At 42.6% G+C, this 23,073-nt stretch overlaps 1 protein-coding gene and 1 pseudogene across 4 annotated transcripts in view; both read right to left on the bottom strand.

Annotated features, from left to right (window-relative positions):
• LOC122563223 (metabotropic glutamate receptor 4-like) overlaps nt 1-23,073 on the bottom strand; it is a 1,237,105-nt gene that overhangs the window by 607,672 nt on the left and 606,360 nt on the right. The window lies entirely within an intron of this gene.
• LOC148145131 (uncharacterized) lies at nt 9,259-10,472 on the bottom strand (annotated as a pseudogene).

Below are 23,073 nucleotides of genomic sequence, written 5' to 3'. Positions count from 1 at the left end.
CAATGCTTTGTACTCTGACAGATGTCATAGTGCCTTCATTCTTTGGCAGTCTACATTTCAACCAACTGAGAAAAGCAACGGTGACTACTGAGTGACTTACGTCTCCATTAACCACTTCTTCTTGATTACAAAACATAACTCATGTAACTTGTAACAATAGCTATGCTGCGATATAAAGTGTCAACACGTTGACCATTGGGATAGTTAAGCTTCTCTGATGCTGCATGGAATACTCTGACGGAAGCCTGCACTACTCAAAGTCATAATTTTCCATGGTAACCTGCTTATTGCATAAGGTTGCTATTATGGGGGACAGCCCTTGTCACTAAGTACATGGCAAATTTCTGAGGAAGAAAGAAGGAAAGACACTATCACTGTATTTCCGATCGTAACAAGATACTTGCTATTGGCTTACTCAACAGTGGTACCATCAACTGCAAGCCCTATTCCCCATTTAACTGTCATCTTATGCCTTTACCTCCCCTCAGTCAAGAATCAGTTTTGTTTTCTTGTCACAAAGCTGAAGTAAAAGCCATCACAAACATGTAATTTTTTTAATTAAACAATTCAATATTGCATATAAAAATCAATTAACCACCTTTGCACATTCCCTTTGCACCAGTCATGCATGTGTTTATTCCTGTCCCAGTAATCCGACATAGTTCTATCCCAAGTGATTGCACCATGGTCCTAGTGAAAGACTGCAGACTCTCAATGGAGAAGACTGCAGATGGACTTAGGATGACTTCAAGCAGCTCTGGTCCTCATACACCCTGACTTCAGACAATGCCACCTTTGGAGTGATTGGCAACAATTTGTATTGACTGACTGAAAGACAACAGCCAGGGGAGAAACATAGTAATGGTCAATCTCTTCTGCAATAAGTCTTTCCTCTGTTCTGGATAGCATGCACTGATTCTTTAAGAAAGGAACATTGCTACTTTTAATTTGGGCTTGACAAACAAAATCATACCCCCTGCTCTGGCATGTATGGGTAGCATGGCTTCTCACTACAATCAGTTAACTGAGTAGGCAGCACACAGTTTGCATGCTACATTGCCACATCTGAAGCAATGAATGTGGGTTAATCCAGATCCCTGTGTCAGTTCTCAGACCTTAGTTACTTTTTTCAAGGCTGCATGCTTGATACCATGTACTAGTATCATTTTGATTACCATATATATCAAGAAATACATGCTACCTTCAGCAGTGAAAAGGTGTAATTGCTCTTTATGACAATTATAAATCTACTGCTTATAAGACCCATTAGCCCTATCCATTCTGTGCTATTGCATTGTCCACTATTAAAATGACATCTGTTCTGCAGGAAACTAACTCTCCCTGGAAGACTGTTATTGACGGAGTTCTACCTATGTAATTACATTTCAGTTATATATTTATGCTGCAGTAAATTATTAAAGTTTCAGTTCACAGGTTTCATACTGCCAGCAGAAATAGAATCTATATCTGAAAATAAGCAAAAGGCACTGGTATTAATCATATTATATTCAGGCTACTAATTTTATTGGATTTTGGTAACTATTCTCCAAACAGTCTCTTTGAGAAGCTATAAATAAAAAAAAAGGATTGACCAGTTTCATTAAGACAAGAATTTTGCCAGAAATTAGCCAAGTGTCAATTTTGATGAGTTTTACAGAGGCTTTCTCCATGACCCCTACTGAGCTTTCTCCCACTATTCACCAATCTTTCAAGGTACCCCCTCTCATCCTATCTTAGCTCTCATCATTGCTAAGAGCTCCTGAGATTCCTGACTTTGGCACCACTTTAAAAGCCCAGTCTTGCACCAGGTGAAGCTCTGCAAGGAGTTGTCCTTCACCATGTATTTAGCGACAGGTGAACCAAAGGAAAGACTTCTCAGGGCACAAGCATGGCACAGCTGACAGTTCATTATAAACATGAGTGCACATTTGTACTGTGCAAGAACAAAGCTGCACAGTTTATCCATTCAGAACCTCATCCCAATTTCGAACCAACTAGCATGTGGATCAGAGATGTGCCATAAGGGTAAGGTGAGGTTGGTAGATGTCCAATGCCAATGTCCGTGTCAATGTTATTGATAATGGATCATGCACTGAGATATTGGTAACTGCTATCCAAGATGGAAGGCTGGAAGAGCAAGCAGCATGCTGGAGTTGCCAGATACCAACTCTGACTTTCATAGTGGAAATTTCCATCATCTTGTTTTGATCCAGTAGATGGGAGATTGGGAAACCACATATAAACAAGGCAAGATTGAATAATAATGATATGCAAATGAATAAAAATCAAACATCTCTCTCACCCCTCACTGGAAAAATTCTTGCCTTGCCATTCAACACTTGGTTGGAGAATTGGACTTTTTGCACGCGATGTTGAAAATTCCATTATGCCATTCACACCTGATTTACATAACTTTCTGGCAAATGTCATCAGGGCTGTGAAGGCTCTGGAAAAGCACAGCAGCTCAGGAAGCATCCGAGGAGCAGGAGAATCAACATTTTGGGCATTAGTCCTTCATCTGAGGAAGAGCTTATGCCCATAACTCAGATTGTCCTTGACGCTGATCTCCAGCATCTGCAATCCTCATTTTCTCCTGGGAAGATTCTGCCCAAGAACTGGAGCATCAGCTCGATCTATCAGTTGCAGGTTTTGCCTCTCAATCACAAGGACTTAGCAATTTGACAAAAGTATACAAATATGAGAAACAAGTGGCAGAAATGTTCTGCAAAGATTATACCAATGAATAGAAGTTTGAATGTCCATCAAAAAAACATATTTTACCTTTGCCTATGCAATACTTAAATTAGGACCTTCACTTGGCCAAGAAAACAAAAATCAATTGAACCAAACACATGAGAAAGAGTGAATGTATTTTTTTTTCTTGTGCCATTTTTGTGGTCTCAGTGTTTATTTGCTAATAAGTTGAAGATCTGACCCCCTCATTCAGTATCCTCAATACTATTCTAGTGAAAATTCATGAACCTAATAAGAACCATGATAAGATTTTTCACATTTTTCTACTTAGTGTAGTTGACCTGCTTGAATAATTTTGTTTAAACGACAGATGCTGATTGTTATCATGGCAGTGGCTGAAAGGAAGCAGTCAGTAAAGAATGACCACAGCATAACCATGTGAAATAAGTGAGTTGTAGGGTAGCAAAGGGGTGAGAGTGTCAATTACCAGGCAGATGATTGGGTCGGGTGGCAGGTAAGTTGCTTGGGGAATCGAATCAGATTAGGGAGACAGAAGGGAGTCAGTAGGGATTAGGATTGGGCTTGAGATAGGTTTGAGAGATCTGAAGGGAGTTGGGTTTGGATGTTTGGGCGTCAGGTGTGTGAGGTTTAATGGAGTTCTGAGCAGTTTGGTATCAGGTCTGGCAGCTGAGCTGGTTGGGTATCCATTGGCAGTCACGAGGGTAGTGGGGAGATACATTTTTGAGTTGAGAGAGGAAATGAATTGAAAGAGGCTCATCAAAGAGTATCCCAACCAGACCCACCCCTCCCTATCCTATCCCTGTAACTCCACAGTTCCCATGGCTAACCATCTAAACTGCCAATTCCTGAACACTACAAGCAATTTAGCACGGCCAATCCACCTAATTTGCACATCTTTAGACTGTGGGAAGAAACCAGAGTACGGGAAACAAACACATACAGATACAGGGAGGACATGCAAACTACACACAGTCACCCACTTTAGTTCACAATCTTCCGTTGACCATGGTATTAGGATAAGATGGTATTGATTTCCAGATCTTCCATTTACTATTGGAAATCAATACTGTGTTATCTCTACATCATTCTAGCTGTTTCATTTGTAGATGTTGCACGTAGAACAACTTCAATGAGGAATGGCAAGTTGTAGAAAGGTATGTTTTCATCCGAGATGATGTTGGAAATGCAGAGGGCCTTTGCATGGCACAACTGTTGTATGTGGGCTGACTCAAACAGGATAAATGGATCGAGTTTGGCTGGGCTAATCAGATGAGGACAGTTGGAAGTTCTTTGAAAGATGGAACAAACAGTGAGATTCATTAAAGTACACTTTGCGAAAAGGCATGCTGATGTATATTTGGCATAAAAATTGTAAAAATAACTTTTACATTGGTTAGATTTTATCTACCAGAAATACATGGGCTGGAATTTTATAGGCACCAAAACAATGTGGTCTACAGAAAGCAATATGGCAGAATCATGCAAGAAGTTCAATGAGGCCTACCAAGATGTTGGCAACAACTTGCTGCATCGTGAACTAAGTTCTGGGCATCAAATAAAAATTGTTTTCTTTCTTCTATTTTATACACAACTGCACTTTTTTTTTCCCATCACCAAATCACCAATGTTTTCTTTTTCATCTATTAACCATCATCAGCAAAATACCCATACTTCCCAATTGCTTAATCTATGCGCAAAACCTATTAAGAGAGATGCAATCATCAAAGGTGAAGGAGAGGTAGGAAGAGGAGGAGGAGGCCAAATCAAAATGTAGTTGGAGTGAGATTCTCATTATGCATCAGGGAATTGCCTATAAAGGGGGATGGTTTTTCATTAACAACCCAACCCCCCCCCCCCCCCCCGCCCCACCCCCCTCATGAATAAGCATTTTTCTATTGTACCACCCACCACAAGCAAATTTCAGTTCACTGCTTGCTCTAAAGAAGCCCCACTTTGGACATCAAACATCAACATTTCAGGACCTAGTAGCTCAATGGGCACCAGCCGCACACACCCCACATTCATGGACATTGACATCTGAAAGGTGTCAGTCTCTAACAACGTTCATGGTACATCTCAGATCCACTTGCTTTTACACTTCAATGCTGCAACTCAGGGTGAAACAGCAACTATCGTTGTGAGGCTGCAGCAAAGAGACTCTGTGTACAGGGATATATATCCAACTCATCGAACATAGAACAGTACAGCAGAGTACAGGCCCTTCGGCCCTCGATGTTGTGCTAACCTTTTATCCTCCTCGAAGATCAGACTAACCTACATATCCTTCATGTGCCTATCTAAGAGTCACTTAAAAATGCATAATGTTTCTGATTCTATAGCCACTGCTGGCAGTGCATTCCATGCACCCACCACTCTCTGTATAAAGAACCTACCTCTGACATCTCTCCTACACCTTCCTCCAATTACCTTAAAATTACGCCCCCTCTTGATAGACATTTCCGCCCTGGGAAAAAGCCTCAGGCTATCCACCCTATCTATGCCTCCAAACATTTGTACACCTCGATCAATTCACCTTTCATCCTTCTTTGCTCCAATGAGAAAAGCCCTAGCTCCCTTAACCTTTCCTCATAAGAAATACCCTCCAGTCCAGGCAGTATCCTGGTAAATCTCCTCTGCACCCTTTCTAAAGCTTCTACATCTTTCCGAGAATGAGTTGACCACAACTGAACACAATATTCTAAGTGTGGTCTAACCAGGGCTAATGAAAGCCAACATGCTATAGGCCTTCTTAACAACTCATGGACTGGATCAGGTTGTATATCTTGCTTGTTCACTTGCTATCATAGCCCTCACTTGTTTTGAGTTGAACTGGATGCCCACAGCTTCACTGCCTTGCCTTGCCTTTTTGCATCTTACCCCCTCAACCAGAGATACCAGGTTCACAGTACTGCTGTAATAAAAACAAACTAATGTTTCTCTACATACCGTCATGCCCCAACCATTCCACAGTATGTTTGTCTTCTTTGTGTCTGGTTTATTTTGTTCTCAACCAAGAGGACCCATTTCACCCTTCCACATCTTAATTTATACCCATTTGACATCTCTAGTTCTCTTTCACTTCAATCAGCAACTTCTTTTTCTTTTGTCGTTCTAACACTGCTCAGCTCTGAAGAAGGATCATATCAGATTTTCAATGTTAACTCTGTTTTCCACTCCACTAATGTTGTCAGATCTATAGATGTCTCCAGAATCTTCCACATTTGACAGAGTACTGCTGTATAGTCATGCAGTTTAGTGCTGACACAAAGCTAGGAAGCTTGTCATGGTTGTCAGCAGGGCTTAGTCAAGTCAAGGGAGAGAATCATTGAGTGGGTTTCCTGACTCAGTAAATCAAGGGCAGCCTCCAATAACAATCCAGGGGCTTGGATACAGTCAAACAGCTACTTCAGGCAATCAGAGTCAGGATCCTCTTAAGGGGTGAGGCACACAATGCGCGGCAGCCTATCTTCCATCTTTACTCTTTTTGCCCTAACATAGTCACTTTTCCTTCTTGAATGAGAAAGAAGTTGGTATTAGCATGAGGAAACTGTGAGGCACAGTTGTAACTCTTATTATCAATGGGGAAGTGGTATCAGAACAAGTGAATATGTAGCGCAGACGGCATGCAGGGTTAGAGGTGTCAAGTATCATGGTGGGAGCCAGTGAGTAAGGGCTGGAAATCGTCAGTGTAGTAGAGCCTTCGTAGGAGGTTACAGTAGCAAGGATAGAACAAGTCTGAGGTATTGGAGAGAAGATACTGGCACTCATGTTGACAGAGTGAGGGAAGATCATGACCTCATTTCTCCAATACATCCCCAAAAGGTGACTAACTTGATGACACTCACCAAGTTGATTCTCTGGTAGGTGAGAGATCCAATTATTTGGTCAATCAGAAAAAAAGCCAGTAACTTCAAAGAGTGGTCATTCTACACACATGGGCAACAATTGTAAAGCAGAAGACATGAAACAGAAAGAAAGCTCCTGCCAAACAGGCAATCTTCCATAATTCCTAATGCAAAAGAATCTTGGAACAGCACCTGATATGCATTGTTAATTCATGGAAGAGGACTGATGTTCTAAACGCAGCATTGTCATAAAGAGTTGTCCTCCAGCTACATAGATCTATATAACTGAGGTCATTGCCCATAATTTTCAATCCATTAATATTAATGAACAGGGAATGCTGGGCAGTCTGCCTGCAATTTTCTGATGTGTCTCTCCTATGAGTGGTGCTTGTCGCTGGTGCCTCATTCAGAAAATTGATTCCTAATTGTTTACTCAAATATTCACACCAAACATATTCAGCAGGACAACAGGAAAATAGCTGTTCTCTTTTCTCTATGATCAGCCCACTCCACCCCGATATTTCCTCCATAAAGATATCAGTGAAGGCTCGACAGGTGGCATTATCTTTGCACAATTGATCATTATTAATTATTGAGCATCGGCAATAAGTTACCACGAAGAGGTTAGGAGTACAACTTAGCTCTATTCCGTTGCATAAAAGAAAGTTAGTGCATTGAAAAACAACACCTTCCACAACCTCAGGACATTCAAAGAAATTTAGAGCCAAGTTTGAAGTTTAGTTACTGCTGTAATGTCAGAAACATGGCATCCAATTGCACCCAGCAAACACACCAGAAATGTAATACAAACCAAATGATCTGTTTTAATAATCGGTTGTTGAGGGATACACAAGGGCCAGAATATCAAGGCTAACTTCCCTGTTTCGCTGCAAAGTAGTGCACATACCTACAAGCATCCGAGAGGGAATATTAATTGAAAAGACAGCACCTCTGATGCAGCAGCATTCCCCTTGGAATGTCAACTTGGTTTTGGGCTTAAGTCCCCAGCATGCCAACAACACACTGACCCGGGGGAAAATACTCCACAAGCATATTGGAACATCAGTCAATTTTCTTTTTCAGGATAAATTACAGTTATTTTTATTCATCTGAGGGATGTAGCCATCACCAGCCAGGCCAGCCATTCGTTGTCCATCTCTGATTGTCCTGGAGAAGGTAGCGATGAGCTGGCCTCTTGAATCACTAAAGGCTTTGAGATACAGGGAAAGGGAGGGAGGGAGCTCTAAGATTTTACCTCTGTGATAGTGAAAAAATGGTGATTTAGTTTCCAATCAGGACAGTATATGGCTTCCGAGGAACTTGCAGGTGGCTGTGTTCCTATGCTGCTGCTGCTCTTATTCTTCCAAATGGTGGTGGTAGCAGGTTTGGAGTGTTGTTGAAGGATCCTTACTGAGGTACTGCAGTGCATCATCTAGATGGTACACATTGCTGTGCACCAGTCAGCAAGTTGCTTTTCCTGAGATGATGTCAAACTTCACAAGGTTTAGTAGAGCTGCACCCATTCAAGCAAGTGGAGAGTATTTTACATTCTCTACAGGCACCGGGGAGACAGGGTGAGAGCTGATTCCTAACCCTTTCACCTCAAGTTGAAGCCACAGCATTCATATTGCTGGCCCCGCTCAGTTTCTGGTCAATGGTAACCCCCATAATATTGCGAGTGGGGCAATTTATATGGTAATGCCATTGAATGTTAAGTAGTGATGGATTAGATTCTCTCTGATTAGAGGAAGTTATCTATTTCAGTATCCAAGGAGTCACAAATGATGCCGAACACTGCACAGTTATCAGTGAGCAGCCCCACCTTTGCCCTATGATAAAGAGAAATTCATTAAATGTAGCAGCTACAGATAGTTAGGCCTCAGAGACCCCCCCACCAATGAATTCCTGAGGTTATGTCTCAGAACTGAGATGACTGACCTCTGACAACCTCAAGCATCTTCTTTGGTCCTAAAAATTACTCCAACCAATGGAGTCGTCTCGCTCACATTCTCATTGACTCCAATTTGCTAAGTCACCTTGATGTCACATGCAGTCAAATGTTGCTTTGATATCCCGAGCAATCACTGTCACGTCACACCTGGGGTACAGTTCTTTCCTCCATGTTTGGGCCAAGATTGTAATGAGGTCAGTGGTTAGTGACCCAAGCAGAACCTAAACTCAGTGTTAATGAGCAGGTTATTCATTTGTAAGTGTTACTAGATAGTACTGTCAATGACTCCTTCCATTACTTCTTTGATGAACAAGAATAGACAAAGGGCAGTAATTACTGGGATTAGATTTGCCCTATTAGGTCACACCCGACCGGGTTGAGATTGGGTTGATTTCAGTGTCGCAGCTGTACTCAGACAGCATGACTAGGGGCATGGCTATTTTTGGAGCACAGTTTTTCAGAACAATTGATCAGCTTTGTTAAAGCTTTTGCTATACCCATTGTTTTCAGTTGTTTCTTGATAATCACGTTTGTTTTATATTTCAAAAATATACTTTATTCATAAAATACTTTGATGATCTGTACAACTGGACATGCCATACATATGTAAACATTCCATTTATTTGCATACCAAAAACAGAGTAATCATTCCTATTTACAGGTCTGTACGATTACATTTTTAGGTGAGGCGTCAGCAGAGCCCAAATGACTGTGTGGGCCCCCTGTTCTTCGTTAGGCAGGCAAATGTTACACGGTGGTCTTTCCCCACCGCGCCAGGGCGGCAGCTGCCCCAAACTTCAGCGCGTCCCTCAACACGTAGTCCTGGACCTTGGAATGTGCCAGTCTGCAACACTCAGTCAGGGTCAACTCCTTCAGCTGGAAGATCAACAGGTTTCAGACCGCCCAGAGAGCGTCCTTCACTGAGTTGATGATCCTCCAGGCACAGTTGATGTTCGTCTCGGTGTGCGTCCCAGGGAACAGACCGTAGAGCACGGAGTCCCTCGTCACAGCGCTGCTCGGGACAAATCTCGACAAACACCACTACATTCCTCTCCAGACTTCTTCTGCGTAGGCACATTCCAGAAGGAGGTATGTGACAGTCTGGTCCCCCCTGCAACCGCTTCGAGGGCAGCGTGCGGTGTGGCTGAGAGTGCGGGCGTGCATTAAGGATCTCACAGGCAAAGCCCTTCTCACCACCAGCCAAGCCATGCCTTGGTGCTTGTTGGAAGGTTCTGGTGATGAGGCATTCTGCCAAATGGCTTTGACAGTCTGCTCAGAGAACCGCTCGATAGGATCCACCCTCTCCTTTTCCCGAAGGGTCTCAAGGACACTACGTGCTAACCACTTCCTGATGGACTTGTGGTCAAAGGTGTTTTTCTTCATAAACTTCTCCACAAAGGACAGGTGATACGGAACGGTCCAACTACTCGGAGCGTTCCCCGCCAGCGAGGCCAGGCCCATCCTTCGCAACACTGGGGACAGGTAGAACCTCAGTACATAGTGACACTTGGCGTTTGCGTACCGGGGATCCACGCACAGCTTGATGCAGCCACACACAAAGGTGGCCATCAGGGTGAGGGTGGCATTGGGTGTATTTTTTCCCACGTTGCCCAGATCTTTGTACAGCGAGTCCCTTCAGACCCGGTCCATCTTTGACCTCCATATAAACTGGAAGATGGCCCTGGTGACTGCAGCGGCACAGGTTCTGGGAATAGGCCAGACCTGTGCCACGTATAACAGCAATGACAGTGCCTCACACCTGATGACCAGGTTTTTTCCCGCGATGGAGAGCGACCGTAGCTTCCATCTGCCCAGTTTCTGCCTCACTTAGCTGATACGCTCCTCCCAAGACTTGGCGCACACCCCAGCCCCCCCCCGAACCAAATACCCAGCACCTTCAGGTGGTCGGTCCTGACAGTGAAGGGGATCGAGGATTGGTCGGCCCAGTTCCCAAAGAGCATGGCCTCGCTCTTGCCTCGGTTTACTTTGGCCCCCGAGGCCCGTTCGAACTGGTCACATATGCACATGAGTCTGCGCACGGACAGCGGATCCAAGCAGAAAACGGCGATGTCATCCATGTACAGGGAGGCCTTAACCTGCAGGCCCCCGCTGCCAGGAATAGTCACCCCTCTCAGACTCGCATCCTTCCTGATGGACTCGACAAATAGCTCTATGCAGCACACAAACAAGGCAGGAGAGAGAGGGCAGCCCTGCCTGACTCCAGATCTGACTGGGAAGCTATCGGATTCCCACCCATTGATTGAGACTGCACTGACAATGTTGGTGTAGAGCAGTCTGATCCAATTGCAGATTCCCTCCCCAAAGCCCATTTTGGAGAGAACATCTCTCATATACCTGTGTGATATCCTGTCAAAGGCTTTCTCCTGGTCCAGGCTGATCAGGCAGGTGTCCAACCCTCTGTCCTGCACGTAGGCGATCGTATCCCTGAGGAGTGCGAGACTCTCAGCGATCTTCCTGCCCGGCACAGCACAGACTTGGTCAGGGTGAATCACCGACCCCAGAGCAGACCTGACCCGGTTGGCAATTACCTTTGACAGAATTTTGTAATCCGCATTCAACAGTGAGATTGGTCTCCAATTTTTGAGTTCCTCCCTCTCCCCCTTCCACTTGTAGATGGGGGTGATTATGCCTTTCCTCATGGATTCACTCATGGTACCTGCCCGAAGCATACTGACATACACCTCCAGCAGGCAGAGCCCTTCTCACCACCAGCCAAGCCATGTCTTGGTGCTTGAGAAAGCACTATCATGTTGAATGACTCAAACTAATTGAAGACTGACATCTGTGGTGCTGAGGACTTCTAGATGACATTGAGATGGATCATCCCATTGCACATCTGGCTGAAGGTGCTTGCAAATTTTTCAACCTTGGCTTTTGCACTGACGTGCTGTGCCCTCCCATGCTTGTGAATGGGGATCTTTATGGAGTCTCTTTTTCCCGGTGTTTAATTGTCCACCAGCATTCACAACTGCATGTTATGGGAATGCAAGCTTAGATTTGATCCATTGGCTGTGGAAAAGCTTAGCCTTGTCTATCACTTGCTGGTTACGCTGACTGTGTTGTAGCTTCATCAGGTTGACACCTCATTCGTAACTAACTTGCCACTGCTCCTGGCACATCCTCCAGCACTCTTCATTAAATCACAGTTGATCTCCTAGCAAGATTGCACTGGCAGAGTAGATGATATACCAGGCCACAATGTTACAGATTGTGTAAATGTTTTGCTGCTAATGGTCCACAGTGACTTATGGGGCCCAGTTTTGAACCGGTACTCCTGTCCAAAGTTTTTCCCATTTGGATTGAAGGTGTCTCAATGTCAAGATGGGACTTTGGTTTCACAAGGGCTGTGTGATGGTCACTCCCACGGATACTGTTATGGACTGACCAATCTGAGATCGAGGAGGACAAGATCAAATAAGCTTTCCTCTCTTGTTGATTTCCTACTGCCACAGACCCAGATTAGTAGACATGTCTTTTTGGTCTCAGCCTGTTCAATTGGTCATGGTGATAGTGAGATATTTTGGTGATAGACATTAATGTTCCCCACCCAGAGTACATTCTGTGCATTTGCCCCCCTCAGTGTATCTTCCAAATGGTGAGTTCACATGGAGCTATACTAATTCAGCTGAAGGAGGAAGGAAGTTAATAATAAGTAGGAGGTTTCCTAGCCCATGTTTTACCTAATGTCAAAAGACATTGCATGTGCTGATGTTTGACTGTCATGCTCCCCACATTAAGAGAATCTTGTTGGACTGATGGCATGGTGATGTGCTGAGGTCCTTAAGTGGGCAATGATTGGCTATTTATGAACCATAATTGGCTATAGTTTGTGGAAGGCCATCAATAAGACTTCCAATTGTAGACTTAATTAGGATATCAATTAAGGCATTTATTTCAGTGAGTGATCTACTCACCAACCCTCATCCTGACTAAAAACTTTGCTGCCACTTGAGAGGGTATTTAACTCTGCCCATTAAAGAGTTTGTATTATGGCAGTGCCAAAATAATAATAATAATTGAACTCAGATCAATTGGCATGCCCATTTGCACCACCAGTATTGTTATAATTGAGGGTCATCAATTAGCTGCTTGATAAACAATGTTAACAAATGAGACTGTCTACTCATATTCACACATTTGTAAAGCAGAACATTCTGAAGGCAGATGGCTAAAAAGATTCAGTTTTCTCCAATTACAATTTGAGCATTTCAGAATGTAGTTGCATAAATGACAACTCATTCAGCATGATGCTGCTGTTATAGTCACAGTGCTGCGTGATTCTCTTCATCTTAATCCATGTTACATTCTTAATCAAATGGCAGTCAAATACCTGCATCTAAAATATTCCTTCTTAAAAGCCCAGTGTTTTATACAGGCTTGGGCCAAGCAGACATTATTTTGAATTTCACAAACCCATAGCCTGACCATGTCGCCTGGATAGAATGATTGAGGGATTTTAGTTCATGATCTTGTCTGATATCTCAGTCATGCTTGAGATAGAACCATGAATGCTATGTGAATCTGACTGGGTTGAAGGATCATCTGTCTTACTCTACCAGTAGTGAAAATAAGGGTGAAATAGAACCAGTTTGTTTCCACTTTCTGATGTTTCCTATGTTGCATCTCAAAAAAACACAAACTGCAATTCGGTCTGACAAGTAGCAGTTTGTTCACTTTCTTCAGGGTTAAAACCTAATCTAATTTACCAAAAAGTAGGGAAAGCAATGTGAAACCAGTCAGCTACCACAATGACAAGCAAACAAGATTAATACCAATTAAATATTCAAACCTAACAGATAACCGGAGAATACATCATTGCTTTGCAATTTTTATATTATGAAACATGTCTCAATGAAATTGTTCTTTATAGATTCAAAGATTCAAACAGTGGAGAAAAGGCCCTTTGGTCCATTGGGTCTGGACTAACAATAATTATCATTAAAGATGCACTAATCCCAATTTCCTGCACTTGTTCTGCATCCTTGAATGATATGAAATTTGAATAGCTCATCCAAACATATTAATTTCAAAGATTGTAAGGGTTCTGGTCTCTACTTCCCAGGCAGTGCATTCCAGATTCCCACCACCTCTGAGTGAAAAATATTTTCCCTAATCCCCATTGAATCTCCGGCCCCTTACCCTAAAAACTGTACTCCCTCATGATTGACCCCTCAACCAAAAGGAACAGCTGCTCTCTCTTCACCCTGTCCATACCCCTCATAACCTTATACACCTTAATTATGTCCCCCCCCCCCGCTAGTCTTCTTTGCTCTAAAGAAAACAATACAAGCCTATCTAGTCTCTCCTTATAGCTCTCCTTATTTATCCATCCCTTTAAACATCCTGGTGAATCCCTTTTGTACCTGCTCTATTGCGATCACATCCTTCCTGTAGCAAGGTGACCAGAACTGCACACACTCCTCCAGTTATGGCCTGACAAATGCCCTGTACAACTCCAACACTACCTCCTTGTGCTTATACTCTATGCCACAACTGATGAAAGCAAATGTCCCAAATGCCCTCTTAACTATCCTATTCATGTACTATGCTGACTTTAGGGATCAGTGAATAATTACCCCAAGATCCCTCGGTTCTTTTGTGTTATCCAGTGTCTTGTCATTCATTATATATGCCCTCATCCTGTTCTTCTTCCAAGATGCAACACCTCAGACTTATTGGGGTTAAATGACATCTGCCACTGGTCTGCCATCTGATCAACCTGGAAGATACAATTACCATCTTCACTACCAACCACTCTACCAACCTTGGTGACATTTGAGAATTTGTTTGACACTCCCCCCATATTTTCATCTGTCTCATTTACATATACAACAACCAAGAAAGGTCCCAGTACAGATCCTTATGGTACACGCTGGATACTGGTCCCCAGTTACTCGAACAGCCTTCCACCACTACCCTTTGTGACCTATCAGTAAGTTTCTGATCCATCTCACTAAATTTCCTTCAATTCTATTTGTGCTAACCTTCTCAATCAGTCTCCCACATGAGACCTTGTTAAAAGCTTTGCTAAAATCTATGTTTGGTGTGGCATGGTGGCTCAGTTGTTAGTACTGCTGCATTACAGTGCCAGGAACTTAGGTTCGATTCCAGTCTTAGGCAACTGTGTGGAGTTTGCACATTCTCCCCATGTCTGTGTGGGTTTTTTCTGGATGTTCCAGTTTCCTCCCACAGTCCAAAGATGTGCAGGTCAGGTGAATTGGCTCGGCTAAATTGCCCAGAGTGTTAAATGCATTAGTCAGAGGGAAATGGGTGTGGGTGGGTTATTCTTCAGATGGTCGATGTGGACTTGTTAGGCCGAAAGGCCTGTTTCCACACTGTAAGAATCTAATCTACATAAACTACATTAACTGAACTTCCCTCATCACATACTTGATCATGTTTTCAAAAGATTCTGACAAATCTGTTTGGCATGACCTCCCTCTGACAAAGCTGACTATTTCTAATTAGCCCATGCCTTTCCAAATGGGTTATTAATTAATTCTTTCAGAATTATCTCCAAGTTTCCCTACCACTGATGCGTGGCTCGTGGGTTTGCAATTTCCTCGTTCATCTCCACCACCCTTCTTGAAAAATGGAACCCCATTAGCTATCCTCCTGTCCTCTGGCACTGTCCCCGTAGTCAGAGAGGAATTAAAAAAATGTGTCAGAGCCTTTGCAATTCCCTGCTTTGTCTCCCACAGCAGCTTCGGATGCAATGCATCTGGCCCAGGGAATTTGCTTGTTTTTAATCCTGACAGAGCCTCCAATATGTCCCCATTTCCTAAGTCAAACTGTGGAAGGTTCTTACAGTCTCTTTTCCTGAATTCCGTACCAATGTTCTCCTTTTCCAGAGTGGACTGAAGAGAAATATTCAATTAACACCCTTCCAATAACCTGTATTTTCACCCACAGGTTGCCCCCTTATGGGCCCCATTCTTACTCTGTTTAACCTCTTCCCTTTAATGCATTTATGTAATGTATAATGGATTAATGTCTTTATGTCTTGTGAAAGATTCTATCCAGCTTTGACAGCAGTGACAAAAAAAATTGGGCCTTACCAATAAACTACCAGCATCACAGACAAATAAATAGGATCAGTACAGAAGGAAGCATTCATTCAGGCTCCATCAATATCTTAAAATAACTTCAATTCTTGTGCTGAGTTGTTTTGCTATGCTGTTACTCAATGAAACCCTATAAATGACAATAACATAACACCACAAAAGAGCAAAATCACAAAGTAGTCTGAGTGACATAGGCTATGGCAAGGTTTGTGGCAGAATCAGACAAAAAGATCTATCAAGGTCCATCCTGACGTCAGGAGAATTTTGCTGCATCTTTTATGATTTCCGGAAGCAACATGGTGAGCTCCTCACTCGGCAGCAGTTGAGTTGTCAATTATGGGTGATGACAGTTTGTTAAACACCTTGTTGATGTCTGAACTGGCCTCATGGTATTCAGCTTTCTATACCAAATTCGCTTAACAAGGTAGATGCTGAGGAACATCAGAGTGGGTGCTTAGCAGATTCACATCACTGCTTCTTCCATATGACCTCCATGTTGCAGACAAACAAGTCATAGGTTAGGACATGATCCACAGAAACCAGCCACACTGAGGCCTTGTCCATGAGCATTGGTAGCTACCAATCCCTTGACACTATCATGGTACCTTACTGATACATTTGCAGGCGATTCACAAACTACAGACTCACATTGCAGCTTGCGTCAACAATGAAAGATTACAACAGAGACAGAGTCCAATTCTTGTTCTGGGTGCCTGTACACATAGACAGCTGCATCGCAGGGCTGTGAGCTTGCTCTCTTAGCATTCTCTACCCAGCCACACACTTGCAGCACCTATACCATGTATTGGAGCTTCAGCGAGGAACAAAGGCTATCACTAATGTTGTAGTCAGGTGCGCTTTAGTGCAGACACACAGACAGGTTGCTCACCATGCTTATCACTTGATATCTGTCTGGATGTGGGGACATGTAAAGCACGCTGAGACATCACTCTCACACTGACAGCATGTGTCAGCCTGCCTGCATGGCACAGAATTGCCCTGTTGGCTATGTTGGAAACTGATGGGGGCTCGCAGGAGTCTGTACATAATCCAGGATTTTGCTTCAGCCAGTTTTTGGTTTGGGACGCTTACTGTCAGGGGGTCAGTCCTAGAATAGTGTGGGGATATTCAGTGGTCAGTCCTGTAGAGCAGCACAAGAAGTCAGAAGAATGATATATCTCCAATTGGGGAGCCATAAACACATTGGCTCAGCAGTTAGGTCATTCACGTCTAGGAGCTGGTCACTAGAGTCCATCAGGGGTCGAGGATGAATTTAAATCACCTGAACCAAATGGAGCCCCTTTCTGTTGGTGAATGCTGCTGCATTGTGATGCAGCCCTCTCAGTGCCAGGTGTGTGCAGTTGATGGCACCCTGCATCTGATGAACCCAGCTAAGTACCTGGATCCTACTGCCAGGGCTGCAGTCTCCATCCCATCACGCAGGAATAAAATGAACCAGTCAGACTTTGCACAGATGGCATTGTTCACTGCCCTGATGAGTGGTGTAGGCAGTTAATGCGGAGAACTTGGTAAGATATAGCAAGAAAGCCTGCTAGATCTTGCAGCAGAAACACCTCCAAAAAACATGATGCGACTCACAAACAGCTTAACCAATAAAATACAAGATTCAGCCTTAATTTTTGAGATCACTGAGTATGTTGACATCGTCTCCCTTAATGTTCAGTTTTTCTCACAAAGTTGTAATCTGCATAAGGTTTTTTGAGAGAATCAGTGTCCAGTTTATTTTTTTCTGCCAACGGCCACTCTAAATTCAGAAATAATCAACCTGTAATGGCATCATTAAATTTTATTAAAGCTGTGAAGTGAAATAATGAAGCTCATGGGGCTTCACTCCTTTATGCTAGTACTTTTGTCATTATTTAATAGTAGAGTATTTAAGCTAAGTAATAAATCAATCTTTTGTCGACTAATAACTAAGTCTGTAGAGAGAGGAGTGCCAACAATATTTGCAGTTGAGTCTCCTTTTCCAAAAAGTACAAATATTGAATCAATATCCAACAAAGACTGTATAAAATGAGAAGATCTTTAATGATAATATGGTTGTCAGTCATCGACAAATAACAGCCAATTCATAATTAGATGTCCAATTGCAATTCCATTAAAATCAATTCTATAAATTCAGCTGTTACACTGATATTATACTCATGAGAGTTTGAAAATAATTTTCTTTCAATCTTGAAAGGTTGTACACCATTCATCTTATAATAATTTAGCTTAGTGCTGTGCAGATGAAATAGAGATCATTAAAACTTTATCCACCCACTTTTAAAAACTCTTACATCAGGCAAAATTCCTAAGGTTTCCACTTTTAATTCCAACAAAATTATGATATCAACTAAAAGTTAGCCTCATAATTGGGAAGATGGATAACTATGATTTCAATGTTATTGCCTCTTAACCCAATTATAATGTTGAATGAAACAAAATCAAAAAGCGAAAGACACAAAACTCAGCAACTTAATTCTCCCATCACCTCTGAGAAGCAAAGTTCTGCCTTAGCTTTCTAACGATAATACCTAAGAATTATCCCCATTATTCAACTTTACAGTCTCAGTGACAATAACATCCTTCTCATGATTATGTGATCAAAATTATAGTGGAGTATACCAGTGTGGGTCTGAGGAACAACTCTTGGAACAACAGTCTTTTCATTATCACTCAATTTAACCAAGTACCTCATTATCTGTTTACTGCAGATATGTCTTACACGAGAGACTTGACGAGTTTAGACTCCTCTAGATCAGTTTTATGACTGGCGCGCTGCACCAGTATTCTAAATAATATATTACTGATGCATCTGCACTCGATTTATTCCAGACAATCTGGCTGCAGTAACATTTCACAGCTCGAATGATCATCCGTAACAGCAAAAAGAAGGAAGTAGCACTCTTCCATGGTCAATACAATGGATTATGCAATGAGGGTGAGCAGCTACCCATCCCTCTGTCTAAATGATAGTGGCAAGCCTACCTTTGCATGCCAGGCTCGCCCTGCTTTCATTTTTGAGGTGAACTTCCCTTTAATTAGTAGATGACAGGTCTTGTATTGGTCTCCAGGAGCAAGTCCCACCTCATAGAACAGCCTGGCAACTGGAAGCTAGTTTTACTGTATCTCATCAGGATCGGTAGGCACTGCCTGTATTGCAGGAAGACTCGGAAAAACGAGGGAGCATAGATTTCCCCTGATTCTGTATAAGTCAGGTATCTCAACAGGCCAAGGTGGGTAAGGATGGGTGGGAGAACAGTCAAGGTAAGCAGAGGGGAAAGCCAGGGGGGCAAGATTGTGGGGGTTGGTTGTGTAACCTGGAGAAGGAGGCGTTTCTTTATTTCTCTGACCAGTAGCTTAATGAGTTAAATTTGACAGTTTACACACTGGCCTTTCCCACTGCCTGTTAAATCAGAACAACATTGGGGTCAGTATTTTAAATTTAATGTACAATGTCCACCTAAAGGGCTCATTCAGGCTGTGCTATGAGTCCCACCCAACTCCTCTCCAAAACCCATAGAGCTATGGTGATCTCAGGCTGGTCAGACCAGCAGCAAGGCATCCAAATGTACATACCCAGATTCTTACTTGACTGCCCATAATTACCTATAAAATGCAACTGCTTTTGACAGATTAGATCATTCCACATCAAACTGGAATTTAATTAACACTTGGTAAAAATTGTGCTGAATTTGTAAGTTCTCCCAGGGTCAGTCAGTTCTTGACTTCATTACAGCATTGGCCCAAACATGGACAAAACAGTAGAACTCCAGAGGAGTGCTGAGAGTGACTGTCCTTGATGTCATGACAATAACAGACCAAAAACTGAATGGAACCAACCTTTTAATAATGTGGTTCTAACAGTGAGTCAGAGACTGAGAATTCAGGGGTGAGTACCTCACCTCATCTCCCCAATGCCTGTCCCTCATCTACAAGGTACAAGTCATGAATGTGATGGATTACACTCCATTTGCCATGATGAGACTGAAGAAGCTCAATACATGGCAGGACAATGCAGCCTGCTGGACTGGCACCCTACCCATCACCTTCCACAATTATTTTCATTATCACAAATGTACCTTGGCTACAAAATGCAATGCAACAATTCACCAAGTCTCCTCAGTTAACATCTTTCAAACCCTTGAAATCTACCATCTACATGGACAAAGGCGGATGATGTATTGCAACATCACATCACATCTACTAGTTCCCTTCCAAAACATACACTGTTTTGACTTTGAACTATCTCATCAACCCTTTACAGTCACTGATTGCAAATCCTAGAATTCCCTTCATGACAGCACTATGGGTGTCCCTGCACCACAAGGACTGACTGTAATGACTCAAGAAGGCAGCTCACCATCACCTTCTGCAGGACAATTTAGGAATAAGCAATAAATATTAGCCTTGCCAGTGAAGCCTACATCCCATGAATAAACAACAATAGTCACAACTTTACCTTTTAATACTTTTGTTCTATATTTCTGTTATCAATTCCTTTGTCATTAAAATTGGTTTCAGAGAATACTGCATTTACTTTAAAGGTGACAACCTGCTCTGTTTATTGAAAAAATATCAGTCTGAAAATGATCACATCCCAGGCACTTGACTCAACCTCCAAATAATAGCAAAATTTGCTGATGTCAGTGGAGTTATAATTCTGCCTACTTAAAATACAGAAAATAAACCAAAAGGAGAAAGAAAGCCTTGCAAATAAATTATTATGAACTGTATACGATATAGCAAAATATATCTAAGTCACAGGTCAAAACATGAATCTTCTTTGAAAAGACTTTCAATGCCACCCTGGAAACATTCTAATGGATTTTAAGTTGCATGGGTTTGGTTGTGCCCGGGGACCTTAAAACTGGTGATTTTGACAGCACATTGTGAAAAGCATTCTTCAGCTCACTGATTTCCCTATTTGATTGAAGTGCATGGGACTGTGTGTATTCAGAATTCACTTGGCTAAGGCAATTTGAAACCTTCCATCCTGTAAAATGGCTCAACTAGAGAAACATTAACAAACATTTGGGGATTAATATCAAATCCATGGATTTTTGGAATTTCCCCAAACTCTGCAGTGAAAATAAGGTGAGTGCACCATAATAAATAAGGACATTGACACAATGTCAAGGCAATGCTTCATACATATTGCAGATCTCACAGCTGTCTCATTACATGGTAGTGAGAACTGGTTTGGTTGCAGTAGTTTTGCTGAGACGTTTGAAGTTTGTTCTTTTAGATGAGCATGGGTACCAATTATGGTTCATTAGCATGGACCTCAAACAAGGAGCAAGATGACCAGCAACACCCATGGCGTGTTGATCACAGATCTGCAGTGGTGAAGGACGCAGGTGAGCAGCTGAGAGGGAATCACCTGAAACATACAGCTTGTTGCAAGCACTACCCACAAAATAGCCTTTATAGGTAGAGGCTCAGTTTCCTTGATATGTTTGCTTTTCACAAGGTTCTTAATGCAATATCAGGTGATGGTGAAGACTCTTACAAGATGACTTGCTGTCCACAGAACCTTGGGATTGGAAAAGGGAGTAATTTGCACCACATGAACAACAACACCACCACTAAGCTCTATTCTTCTGCCTTTGTAACCTTTATACTTTTGTTCTAAAGGTTTTAAGATTGCTTAATCAGTCACTCAAAAGCAGATTGTTATGCTGTGAAGAAAGTGAGGACTACGGATCCTAGAGATCAGAGTCGAAAAGTGTAGTGCGAGAAAAGCACAGCAGGTCAGGCAGCATCCGTGGAGCAGGAGAGTCAACATTTTCGGCATAAGCCCTTCACCAGGAGATAGAGAGAGAGAGAGTGAGTGTGTGTGTGTGTGGGGGGGGGGGGGGGAGGTGAGATGGCCTAAGGGGGCTGAGAGATATATGGGAGGGGGTTGGGGTTGGGTGGAAGGTAGCTTGAAAGGCGATACGTAAATGAAGGTGAGGTGTGAAGGTGATAGTTCAGAGTGAATAGGTGGGAAGGAAGATGGACCAGTAGGATAGTTCAAGAGGGTGGTGCAGAGTTGGAAGGTTGGATCTGGGTTAAGGTGAGGGGAGGGGAGATAAGGAAACTGGTGAAATCGACATTGTTGCTATGTTTTCGGAGGGTCCCAAGGTGGAAGATGAGGCGTTCTTCCTCCAGGTGTCTGTGTCTCAGTTAGCATGCTAGTGTATCATTATCCCATCAGGTCACAGGCTACAATAGATTAATGATATCATGAGTTGGCTTTAGAGGTCTCACAGTTGATATGACAGTACACCTGTAAGAGACATGCTAATGATATCATCAGTTTATCAAAGCATGTGATCCGAATGTATACCGATACTGTGAGGCATAACGCAAAACGCACAAGGCAGGTGACCGATTGTTGGAGCCAGCAATTATTTCAACATTTCTGCTGATGATGCCAGTCAGATCGAGCTGGGAATCAAAATGCCAAGGATGCCCTTATTAATACAATTATTACTTACGGTGTACCAGAGAACCCGTATTAAAAAAAATACAATAATCAATCTTCTCCCTTTCTCTTCACTAATATCGTTCACTAAAACAGCTACAGAAAATAATAAGCTATCACCTAAACATCCACCTATTGAGCCCTGTCAATTTATCTCTAAATTTATCATCAAATAACATGGAAGGCACCAGATCACCCAGCATCCAAGAATTGACAAAAAAGGGAAATTGGTTAAATGAGAAAAAAAAAGTTGTGTGACAGAAATAAAGAAAGAAACTTGCCAAACATTTTCTTTTCAACCATGTGCATAGTATTAAGTAACAACAAAGCAACTTCTCTGCAGTGCAACTTGTGTAGCTTGAACAGAGGTAGAGGTCACTGTTCACAGAATCATATCATAGATTCCCAACAGTGTGGAATGAGGCCATTTGGCCCATCGAGTCCACAGTGACCCTCAGAACAGCATTCCACTCAGACCCACTCTCCTACCTTATCCCTGTGACCCTGCATTTCCCATGGCTAACCCAATTAGCCTGCATCTCCCTGGACAATATGGACAATTTAGCATGGCCAATCCACCTAACCGACACAGCTGTTCTGAATCTATGAAGAAAGATCACTGGATTCGAAACATTAACTCTGTCTTTTTTTCCTTCACAGATGCTGCCAGATGTGCCAGATTGCTTCTTCAGCAATTTCTGATTTTATTTCAGATTTCCAACATTTGCAGTTCTTTTTGTTTAATTTGACAAAGATAAAGATAGAGGTCAGTTGTCCATCTGTTTTTACTGCCGCAGTACATGTGGTCAATGTCCTTTAAAGTCTAGAGTCTGTGAGGTCCCAACAAAGACTGTGCAGGGACAGAATCCACCATTCAGAAATGAGACAGGAATATAGAATGCAGGAGAGAAGTGGATGTCCACAGGCAGTATGGTTCTATGGTACATTTTGGCCATGAATGTAGTTTGGTATGTGTGGTCAAATGGAGAAAGTGAGGACTGCAGA

Source organism: Chiloscyllium plagiosum, unplaced genomic scaffold (genome assembly GCF_037043375.1).
Source record: "Chiloscyllium plagiosum isolate Xiang-an unplaced genomic scaffold, Cpla_swu_hap1 HiC_scaffold_26, whole genome shotgun sequence".
In the NCBI taxonomy this organism is placed as follows: domain Eukaryota; kingdom Metazoa; phylum Chordata; class Chondrichthyes; order Orectolobiformes; family Hemiscylliidae; genus Chiloscyllium; species Chiloscyllium plagiosum.
This window is presented reverse-complemented; position numbering and strand designations above follow the sequence as displayed.